The sequence below is a fragment of the Fukomys damarensis genome, unplaced genomic scaffold, assembly GCF_012274545.1.
Source record: "Fukomys damarensis isolate Sample0158 unplaced genomic scaffold, DMR_v1.0_HiC HiC_scaffold_16, whole genome shotgun sequence".
Classification (NCBI taxonomy): domain Eukaryota; kingdom Metazoa; phylum Chordata; class Mammalia; order Rodentia; family Bathyergidae; genus Fukomys; species Fukomys damarensis.
This window is the reverse complement of record NW_022900928.1, coordinates 93,512,160-93,520,572: the sequence shown is the minus strand read 5'-3', so window position 1 is coordinate 93,520,572 and position 8,413 is coordinate 93,512,160.

Here is an 8,413-nt window from a genome sequence, read left to right as displayed (position 1 = left end):
AAAAAAAAAAAAAAAAAAAAAGTAAATGCATGTGTCTTATATGAGTGCATTTTTGTTGGGAAAATAGTGGTAAATATAGTATAAAGTGAAAGGGAAAATTGCTATCCCCCCACAACAGTTTTGTTATTAATGATTTCTTCATAGCATTTTTGTTATTGTTCTGCGTATGTTCCCCATAACTGTAATTATACTCCATGTGTAAGTTTGAGCATTTCTCTGCTAAAAGTTCCTATGCGAAGCACAGTTCTATATTGTTTCAGTCTTAAGAATTTAGAGAGTGGCAGCTCTATAATTTAACTATTTTCCGAGTAATAAAAGAAGAGAAATACTTCACAATGTTTGCATTTTTGAAAATTACAAAGGCAAATTTGAAATGAATTTTTAAATTTTTTTCCTCCTTAGCCTGCCCTCCTCCTGTACTCGGTGGTTGATGTATAGCTTTTGTTATTGTTATTGCACTTTCTTTGGGTTTTGGGTTTTTTTTAAATGTTTAAATTTTTATTTTCAATAATTTTCTATTAGTACATAATTGCCGTATGTAATGATCACATTAATTATAGACAGTTTTTACCTGTATATAATATATATTCTCTTTTCCCATTCCTCTCCCTTCCCTTTAACCTTTCATCTCTTCTCCATTTACAAAAACTTTGCTTCCATTTTTTCTTTCCATTCTCTTTTTTAAAAAATCCCTTTTCCCTTGCTTCCCTCCCCTTCCCATCCCTTGTTCTCTTTCTCATTTAAACATGTTCTTCCTACTTCTTCCTCGTATCCAGCCTCCATTTCACTCCTCATTTACACTTTGGGTTTCTCACACAAGAGAAACAATGCAATATTTAAACATGCAGGCATCGGATTTTTTTCATGTAAAATCATGATGTCAAGGTATATCTATTTACTTAAAAATATCTCAAGTTTATCCTTTATAGCACAGTAGTACTCCATTGTATATAACTACCATATTTTCTTTTCTTTTTTGTGAGGGCGGGGGTACTGGGGATCAAACTTGGGCCGTTGTGCTTGCAAGGCAGGCGGTGGAACCACTGAGCTAAATCCCTGGCCTGGTACCATATTTTCATATCCATTCATCTGTTGATGGTCATATGGGCTTTTTCCAAACTTTCACTATTATAAATTATGCTGCCATAAACATGGGTGTGCATGTATAGCTGTGGTATGCTGCTTTTAACTCTTTAGGAAGACCTAGAAGGGCATTAGTTGGGTCAAATGGAACCTGTAATTTCAGTTTTCTGAGAACTCTCCATACTGATATCTGTAGTGGTTACACCAATTTACACTCCTACCATCAAAGGAGAAGGGTTCCTTTTTTATCCCCACAGTCCTGCCAGATTTATTGGTTGACTTTTTTATGACAGACATTTTTTTCTGGAGTGAGTTGGGATCTCGGTGTTGTTTTAATTTGTACTTCATAAATGACCAGTGATGCTGAACTATTTTTCATGTATTTATTTGTGTACTTCAACCGAGATGCATCTATTCATTTCAGGTGTCCATATTTGGATTTATTTATTTATTTATTTATTTTTCAGTCTCAAATCACAAGGAGCCAAGAAATTGTTAATTTCACAGAAATGCCTGGGCTTCGAGGGTGGCAAGTGTCTCATTCAAGTGTGTCACCAGGAGGGGCTTAGGAGCTGAGGGTATAGACTCAACAGGCCAGCATAGCAGCTTCAGCAAGAGGAGAGGCAAGATGTGACCTTGAAATGTGCTGTTTTTCCTTTGGGGTTTTGCCTTTTCTCTGGTGGCTCAAGAGTCCTTCTGGTGTTTGGGGCAGTGTCAGTAATACCGGGCATGATGAAGCTTTTCCAGGACTCCAGGGTACAGGAGGAGGACTCTGTCTTCACCCCAGGGCATGGTCCCACTGTTCTGATGGTGCACCGAGAACAGGCTCATCCCTCTAAGCTTTAAAACCTTCTTTGTCCCCTGTGACCCAGATGCCCTCCCCCCGGGTCTGGAAAATAGAGTATAAAAGTCAGGATCACGTAATGGACAACAGGTTCCTATGCCCCTTTGGAGCAACAACCTTTTAGGTCCATTAATATAATAGTATCTCTTCTAGATCTTTCCAATTGAAGATGACTTAGCCTTGTCTTAAAATGGTTCCTATGCTTGGTGCCAATCAATGGTGAGATCACTAATGTAAAATAGAAGCTGGAAGCAACTTCCTTTCTGTGGAGGAGAAGATGGTGACATATGAAGCCTTCATTTAGTGAGGCAGAGAAATTAAACAACAGCAGACTGGACTGATTACTTAGGAAATACTATGGCCTGCCAAACCTGTCATTCAGTTCGTTAGAAGAAGAAATACAACTGGATAGGCTACGAGACTGGTCTTCCTTTTGCAAAATGCTCTGACTGTCTATCTTAAAACTGGTTCATTGCATGTGTTGTTAACTTGGTGCATGGAATGTGGGGTTTTACCTGGATACCCTGGAACTTAGGCAGGTAGTCATTCAGAAGAGTCTTAGGCAGAGGGAACAGAGAGTGACTGAGAGAAGAAAGGCATATTTGGAATTAGAAGTACTTGATATTATTTTTTTCAGCTTTAATTGAGTTTATTGGTACATTTTAGGGATACAGTACAGTTACATTCATTGTTGGGATCTTGTACCTCTACATGACAAGTCTTGGTTCTCATTTTTTCCCCTTACCCCTGCCCTCCCTTCACCCAGTACTTGACATTATTAAATACACATTTGTGGTCAGGAGATCTAATTTTTTTGTTCCTTTTATTTTTTTTCTTTTTAATTGTTGTTTTTATTTATACATGTTGCAGCACATAATCATTACATTCATCATGGGGAGTTGGTACATGGGCATAACACATCTTAATTCTTGTTCATCCCCTATCCCTCTCCTCTCTCTCTGCTCCTCCCATTGCTTGGTCCCCTTCCCATTTGCAAGAGCTCTATCTCCATTTTTTTCTTTATTTTTTAAAGAGGGATCTAATTTTACATTTGAACTCTGAGAACTACCATTCCAGTTCTTCAGTTTCTCCATTGGTTTGATCATGTGAGCAAGGACAAACATTAATGTCTCTCTCACTTTTCAAACTTAACCTGATTCTCACACTGAACTCTTGATTCCCAATGCCACATTTGCAATTCTTGCTTTCCCAGTTTCCGTGTCACTCATCCAGCTGAAATCACCTCAGTTCCTCCGTCCTTCACACCTGTGTCTATAAACTGTCAGAATATTCCTGTCCCGGTCCCGCTACAATCCATTCTGCACAGAATTGCAAGAAGTAGCCTTAATTTAAGTCGCACACATCGCTTTTCTACTTGTATGCTGTCCTGAGTTAAGGAAAGTTAAAATTCCCTCCCAGGAACCTGCACAGTGCACTTCCAGTCGGCCTCTCTGACACCATCATATCAGCGGACTCATCTTGTTCCTTAATTTCCTGAAAGAGGTCAAGTTTTTTCTGTCTGAGAGTCTTCTTGTGTGTCCCTCCCCATACTCAGAAATTTCTCCTTGTCCTGCCAGTGGCCAGTTTATCATACTCAAGTGTTAGTTCAAATTTTAGCCTTCAGTGGACTCCGTTGGCTACAGTAACCATCGAACACCTCCTGATCATTCCTCTTTGTTTCCATGACAGAACTTCACACAACACATATTTATATATAGAGAGTCTGCTGAAAAATGTATACACACTTCAGGAAAAGTAAAGTAGTATCTTTTAACAGATAGTGTAACTCTCGTATGGGGTACCATAAAGAATGTAGTATATTGCAGAAAAACCAACACACTGCCGGCCCTTAGAGAAGAAATTGAAAATGCACATTAGCAATCTCAATGACCAAGGTTACCCAAGCACCTATACACTGTACTCATGTGTCTGGAAGCTCATGGTCACTACTCTAAATACCTCTTGTAATTGTAGAGGCCACAAGAAACTTGGTATTCATCTCATGATGTCTCAATAAATTTAATATTAATATATTTATGCAAGTTTTTGTTTTTCTGAAGGGTGTATACATTTTTTTAGCAGATTCTGTGTATTTTTTGTTTACAATTTCTCTCCTCCTATATTTATGTTTCATGGATATAAAAACTTAACCTGTGTATAGCATGTATCAGGCATAGTGGCTGGGTCATAAATGTTATCTCACTGACGAACAAGTTCACAAATGAAATGAGCATAGTGCCTTTTAGTTGGTGGAAAAAACTGTCAGATTCATGTTTCAAATTGCACTTGGTAGTGATTTGTAATGTGATTCATAACAGCCGATAAGGCTATTAAGTTGGAATGCTTCCTGGAAATATTTGTTGGGCATTTTAAGAAGTGAATTAGGGATAAAATATGACATTTTAGTGTCTGTTGCAGAGAACATCCAGAGACTTGGCATTGGTAAAAATCCTATCACCAGCAGTCGTTTCTCTTTACAGGATGAGAAGAGAAACTAGAGTGAAAACCACAGCCTGTGATGGCTGCCATGGTCTTCAGGGATGAGCGCAGGCAAATTTCTATTTCAAGTGGCTTGCTACTAGACAGTAGATCTTAAGGTGGCAACCTTGAGGCCAGCAACCTCTGTCTTTCTATTAGGATGTTTACATATAATGCACTTAACCAATCGATGTAGCCTTATTTTTTGGCCTCATTTTTGAGTAATTGTGTCTTTTTTATTCAATTTTTATCTCATCTGCTGACTTAACTATATGATTATTTTAAGAGCATTCACTGATTTTTTTTTAAAATGGCTTTAGGACCTAAAGAGTATTTAATTTATCACAATCACCTTCAAGTGACATTATTCCATGCCACTAAACAAGAGAAACTTATAATGGTGAATTTCTGTATTTTCTCCACTTGGCCTTTGTACAGCTGTTGTCAGACATTTCCCTTCTATGTATCTTATAAACCCCATGGCACATTATTACTTTGGCCTTCAGTACTCAATTATTTTATAAAAACTATGTGTGAAGTAATAATATTTTCTTGTTATATTTATCATATCCAATCCAATGTTCACTATCCCTTCAAGTGGATCTAGATTCCATGTAATACAGTTTTCCATGTTATAAGAAATGCTTCAACATTTTTGGTAGCAAAACTCTGGCAATGATTTTTTTCAGCTTTTATAATATGAATAATCTTTATGTTGCCTTCATTTGTGAAAAAGCCAACAGCTTTTTCCCTGAGTATTTTAAAGGTGTTGGTCCACTGTTGTATCTAGGGAGAGAAATCTGCTATCATTCTTCACTGTTTCCTCTGTACATGTGGTTATTTTGTGTCCGGTTACTTTTAAGATTTTCTTTATCATTGGTTTTAAGCATTTTGATTTCGATGTACCTAGCTGCAGCTTTCTTTATGCATCTTGTGCTTGGGATTCATTTAGTATATTTAGTTCCCATCAAATTGGGAGGTTTTTTTTCATTATTTCTTCAAATATATTTTTTGTCTTTCCTTCTTTTGTTCTTCACAGACTCATTTTATGTATCTAATACTATATTATTTTTTTAATTGAGTTTATTGGTACATTTTAGGCATACAGTACAGTTACATTCATCATTGGGATCTTGTACCTTTACATGATAGGTCTTGGTTCTCATTTATTCCCCTGTCCCTGCCCTCTCTTCACCCCCACCTTCCCTCCCTGTTTACAAACACTTTATTTACATTTTTTCATTTTCTCATATTTTTTCTTTTCCCTTATTACCTTTCCCCTACTCCTCCCACTTTCCCTACACCTTTAGTCCTTTTCTTCCTATTTCTCATTGTCAGTTATCTCATTAGGATTTTATGTACTATTATAGTTTTTCATACCAGAGAAACTATTTGGTATTTATACATGTGTGACTTGTTTATTTCACTTAGGAGTATATCCTCAATATGTATCCATCTTCCTATGAATGAATCTAATTGCTCATTCTTTATGGCTGAATAGTATTCCATTTTATAGAAAAACCACATCTTCTTTTTCCAGTCTCCAACTGATGGGCAAATGGGCTGTTTCCAAGTTTTAGCTATTACAAACTGAGCCACTATAAACATAGGTGTGCATATATCACTGTGATATGATTCTTCTAATTCTTTTGGAAAGATACCCAGCAGAGGGATGGCTGGGTCAAATGGAACCTCTAGTCCCAGCTCTTTGAGGTATGTCCATATTGATTTCCATAGTGGTTGCACCAGTCTGCATTCCCACCAACAATGGAGAAGGGTTCCTTTCTCCCCACAACCCCACCAACATTTATTATTGTTTGATTTCTTGATAGCAGCCATTCTTTGTGGAGTGAGGTGGAATCTCAGTGTTGTTTTCATCTGTATCTCTCAAATGACCAGTTATGTGGAACATTTTTTCATATATTTACTTGCTGTTTTTACTTCTTTGTCTGAGAAATGTCTGTTCATTTCAGTTGCCCATTTTTGCATCGGGCCTTTATATTTGGGGGGAGCTGACTGTTTTGAATTCTTTATATACTAAACTATATTATTTTTCACAGTTCACAGATGTATCACATACTCTTTTTATTCAGATTTTTTATCTTGGTGCTTCATTTTTGAGAGTTCATATTCTATCTTCCAATATTCTAATCTTATGTTCAGTGTCTATAATTCCTTCAAGTTTGTCACTCAGATATTGATTTTTTTATATGCAGAAGTTTGATTTGGGTCTCTTTCTCTCCTCCTCTCTCCTCTCTCTCCTCCCTCTCTCCACAGGGCCTCACTATATAGTTCAGACTGGTGTTGAACTCACAGCCTACCTCAGCTTCCTGAGTGCTGGGAGTACAGGTGTAGACCACCATGCCTGGCAGGTCTCCCTTATACTCTGTTTTATCATGTAAATAATTTTCTTGTGCCTTCCTGAATAAATGTAATAAAAGTCTACTGTGATTCTAATGTCATTGTCTACTGTTTTTAGATTATTTCTTTTTAATATATGTTCATCATGATTATGGATTATGGTTATATTTTCCTGCTTCTTTGCATGTCTGAAAATGTTCTTTGTGTGTGTGTGTGTGTGTGTGTGTGTGTGTGTGTGTGTGTGTTTGTGTGTGTGTGTGTGTATGTCAGGGGATGAACCCAGGACCTTGCACTTGACAGGCAGGCAAAGTGCTGCTGAGGTTAGAAATGTTTTATTAGATGCCAGATATTGTGAATTTTACCTTGTTGAATATAGTGTGTGTATGTGTGTGTGTGTTTGTGTGTCTGTCTGACATAATGGTTTAAGATTTCTCAACTTTAGAGGTATGAAAGCATTATGTATTCAATGGAAACCATTCTTTCTGATTTGAACTTAGATCTTTTCTCTGGTCAACAATGTGTGATATGATCCTTTGCAGCTCCCAAAAATGCGATCATCAGGAGCAATGTACGGTACTGCGTTAAGCTGTTTGGTTGGTTAAGTGCATTAAATGCATGGTTGAATTACAATATTTTCAATTTATGATGGCTAGAATGTAAGCACATGTGTGTGTGTGTGTGTGTGTGTGTTTATACAGTCAGCACTCTGCATTCATGGGTTCCACATCTACAGATTTAACTAACTTAGGATCCAAACTATTTTTTTAAATTATCTGTACTATGTATGCACTAAATTTTTTCCTGTTATTATTGCCTAAATATTATAGTACAACAACTATTTCTACATTCTTTACATTGGTGGTATAAGTGTTAGTATAAGTCATTTAGGAATGATTTGAAGTATCCAGAAGGATGTTCATAGGTTACATGAAAACTATCATTTTATAGAAGGAACTTGAGCAACCACAGATTTTGGCACACATGGAGGACCTAAGACCAGTTTTTCACTGATAGGGACAATGCTTCTAGTGGGGTGTGTGTGTGTGTGTGTGTGTGTGTATGTGTATGTGTATGTATGTTGTGTGTGTACTCTTTGAGTTTTGCTCTATATTATTTTACCTGGAAATATGGAAATATTAATCTTTTTTTTTTTTGGTACCGGGGTAGAACTTGGGTCCTTGCGCTTGTGAGGCAGGCTGCTGAACCACTGAGCTAAATCCCCAGCCCCAGTCTTTTTGTGACTTTTAAGGTTTGTTTTTTTTTTTTTAAAGAACAAGACAGGCTTGAGTCTAAGGCTTCTTTCCCCTACTGCTGAAAAAAATATCCTTCTGAAGCCTCGACCCAGTGCTCATGAAATTTTAATGTCCATGAACTCTGGCTGGAAATCCAAGTTTTTCCTAGCCCTGTGTGAACCTCACTCGTTATCTTTACTTTTCCTTTCTCATTGATCTTTTTCATGGCTAGGGTAGGCTACTCACATGTGCTTGCACTGATTGGTCATTACCTGGAGACTTGAGAGGAACTCCCTGAAGACTCTGCCACAGTTTTCTGTTCTCTAGGGTTGTGGATTTAGCTTAGTGGCTCAGCTGCCTCACTTGCTAGCACAAAGGGTGTGTGTGTGTGTGTGTGTGTGTGTGTGTGTGTGTG